This window comes from Cryptomeria japonica, chromosome 6, assembly GCF_030272615.1.
Source record: "Cryptomeria japonica chromosome 6, Sugi_1.0, whole genome shotgun sequence".
NCBI classification, from domain to species: domain Eukaryota; kingdom Viridiplantae; phylum Streptophyta; class Pinopsida; order Cupressales; family Cupressaceae; genus Cryptomeria; species Cryptomeria japonica.
The window spans coordinates 56686688-56690409 of NC_081410.1; positions in this window are offsets into that span (position 1 = coordinate 56686688).

Here is a 3722-nt window from a genome sequence, read left to right on the forward strand (position 1 = left end):
TCTATCTCTTTCCCTATAAATCTCTCTTTCTATATGTCCCTCTATCTCTATATATCTTCCTTTATACACAATTAATATACCTCTCTCTCTTCCTCTATTGCCTTCTCTATGTTTCTCTCACTTTCTATAACTTTATCTCTTTATTTACTCCCTCTTTATATATCTACGACTCTCTCCCTCCATCCTTCTCTATAGCCCCTATATATATATACACCTCTCTCTTTCTCTCTCCCTCTCTATCTATCCCTATCTATAATCTCCATTTCTCTCTTTATCACTCTCTTGCACTATCTACATCTCTCTATCTATCGATATTCCTCTTCCTTTATTCCCTTTGTCTCTTCCTTTTTTAATCTCACTCTCTTTACCCCTCTCTATCCATTTTTCTCTATCTCTTTATATACTTATCTTTGTCTTTACCTCTCTCTTTCTCTATATCTATTCATCTCCCTCTCCTTTTATCTTCATTTTAATCTCCATCTTCCTCTCTCCTTTTCAATCTCTAGATGTCTCTCTCTTTCTATCCATCCTTGTCCTTCAATATTTCTCCCTCTCTCTTCATAGTCCTTAATATCTATATCTCTATTTATGTCTCTATCTCTTTCTAAATATATTTCTCCCTCTCTCTTCATAGTCCTTAATATCTATATCTCTATTTATGTCTCTATCTCTTTCTAAATATGTCTATCTCTCTATATTTCTCCTTCTATCTCTCCCTCTCTTTAGGGTAAAAGCACAAACTCATGTCACACTTTTATAAAGGAAATGGCCAACACAACTAAAACTGTTTAACTTCGATCACATAAAAGTGACATTTCTAAATTGAATTTTGAAATGATGCAAACTGATCAAATGTAGAAATATTAATGAAATTTACGTTTGTTATTTTTTAAATTTTTTTGAAAAAAAATTGATATTTTTTTACAAATTCAAAGATAGATTTTTCATTGCTGAAAAATCAGAGGTTCTAGTCAACATCACCAAAAAAATGAAAACGGACTTTTTTCTTATTATTTTTTTCCAAATAGAGAACATATTGTAAAGCGGAAAAATCAAACCCTAGTCATTCTCCCCTCCCCAACTCCAAGGAGAGAGAAGGGAGAGTCACTAGGGTTGATGGTTTTCACTTAGGAAAGACTTTACATTCAAAAGAGGGGTTGAAACCCACAAGATCCAATCCCACACAATGCAAGATTGGATTCTATATGAGTTTCAAGGGTTAAGATATCAAGGATAACCTCTTTTGTAAAGAATGTAGATAGAAAGATTGAACTAGGAATGCATGTAAAGTAGGAAAGATTCACTTATCAACAGAGATAGGCATATGGGATGAAGCTGTGGACCTAGAATTAGTAGTAAAATGTCGAGACGGTGCTGTTCTACAAATTTGAGTGAAAGTTGACAGGATGATGGCGCCCGACGTGCACACGGTCCTCCAAAAAATCCGCGAAATGAAGGGGGATCTGTTCGTCTCTGCACAAGGATTCTAGATCTTCAATTACAGCCGCGTACCTACAACCTACACATAGAAAAGAGAGGACGATTGGGGGGTTAGGGATGAGGGGTTTGCCTTTAGGTCAAACCTCGATTTTGGAATTAACCAAGAAATGAGAATGCTGTAAATGTAAATGTTTGTAATGTAAACAAGTACTGATACCTTGTTGTAAGAATGTTTGTATTCTTACATGCGAAGGTGTAAATGTTGTTGTATGTTGTATGTTGTATGTGGTATGTGATCTCCTCTTCAATGGTTGAATCCTTTTCTTGAATGCAACACTTAGCCTTGAATGGAGACTTAGAATGCTCAATTGCTTGAAGGAATGCTTGAATGCTTGAATGTTTGAATGTTTGAATATCGCTTCCGCATCTTGTTCACATATGTCCTTCCTCTTTTTCCACCTCCTCAAATGGGAGAGGAAATGTAGTTTATATACTTGCCAATTAGGGTTGATAGACTGATTTTCTCGACCTTAGGCCGACCAGGAAACATTATTTTCCAATTTGCAAACTTAAAGACCCGAAGCCCCATAAGAGACCGGGCCCAAAATAGGGCCAGGGACCAGGGCGCTGGGCGCCATCATCCTGGGGGAGCAGGGCACTAGGCGCCCTAGTCCTGAAGGACTAGGGCATTGGGCGCCATGGTCCCACCTCCAGGGACAGCAAGGTGCAAGGAGGATCAAGCCAGGGTGCTGAAAAATGCAGTTTTTGATGTCATGAACAAGTTTCTGGGTCTCCATTCAGGTTCCGTGTTGCATCGCCATCGTGAAGACCCAAATGCAGTCGAAATTGCAAGTGTCACAATTTTAGGATGCTACATTTAGCCCCCACTTTAGCGGGAGTATAAGTGTACGCTCGTACTTCCAGTAAAGTACAAGGAAACAACATTGAAAATCTTTCACCACATCAAAAAGTCAAGATACACCGAGCCCCCAGTGGACTAAGGATCTTACGACTTCGATTGAAAAAGTAAAAGGGAAGAGCACGAGGGAGAACCATGACTGTCAATAGTAAGGCTCCCTCACTATGAGTCATGCAATAAAGATATCAAAAATTTTCAAGGCAAAGCTAAATTTGTCAAGAAATTTTCAAGTATCTTGAAAAGATATGTATGGGATGTATGCCCCCCTACGTTAAAGCGTCGCACACACCTCACCGGGGGGTGATTGCTTTAAGGTAGTGATACATATAAGAAATGAGAAAGGAGCACGTTATCACCAGGATTTAGCCCCCAAGTGTGAGATAAGCCCAAGGATAATGGACACAAAACACAAAGCACAGGGTGACTTCGCTTTCCTCGGGGTCAGTATGTTGTATGATAATTCATGTATATCATATGTATGTATCCATAATTGTTCTTCATTCCCCAATCAAGGAAGGTCACCTAGAATAAGGGAACACATGTGTCTTTTGAGTCAACATGAGAGAGACCAAAAGAGATCTCAATGTTTTGCATCGTCCTCGAGTAGACAACACTAAGGAAAACAAATAGAACAATGAGAGTAACACATAGAAGAAGTGACAAAAGAGAGGAGGAGAGAGTCAACTATGCTAATGAACTAGTCTAGCACGTCATCTACCCCCCGATCTTGCTGATCGATATTTCAGGAAGGTAGGAAACACGCTAGAGGAGGAACATCCAACACAGCAGATGGAGCTATCACAAGATCCAAACAAGGGCTATGTTCATGTTCCGAGCCACAATTTTCTTGTCTAGGAGCTAGGATAAGTGCTTTAGAAAATTCATTAGATAGATGGTTATTAACATCAACATATTCATATTCACTATCAGAATGAACAGGAGTAATATTTTCATCTATATCATCATCAAGATTTATAAAAATAGGATCTTTAACTCGCACAGGATCAAGACCATCATGCATCTTATGTTTAGGAGATTTTGGCTCAATCGTCGACTGAGGAGAAAATGGAATAATATTAGTTGAAGGTGTTTTTGGGGATTGCAAATTTTGAGAAGCAGCTGCCTGAGCTCTAAGATGACGCTTTCATTGGTGTTCACGTGCAAAACGATTTCATCTAGTCTTAGTAGGAAGTTGCGAAGATTGAGGAGGAGGAATGTTCTCATCCTTTTCACTTGGGTGTTTAGGTTGTGGTCTCTTAGGTTGAATAAAAGGAGAAGAGGAAGGTCTCTTCTCTCCATAAGAGGAAGGAGGAGGAACTGCTCCATATAAAGGAGGAATATTTGGTTTAGGAAGGAGACCAAG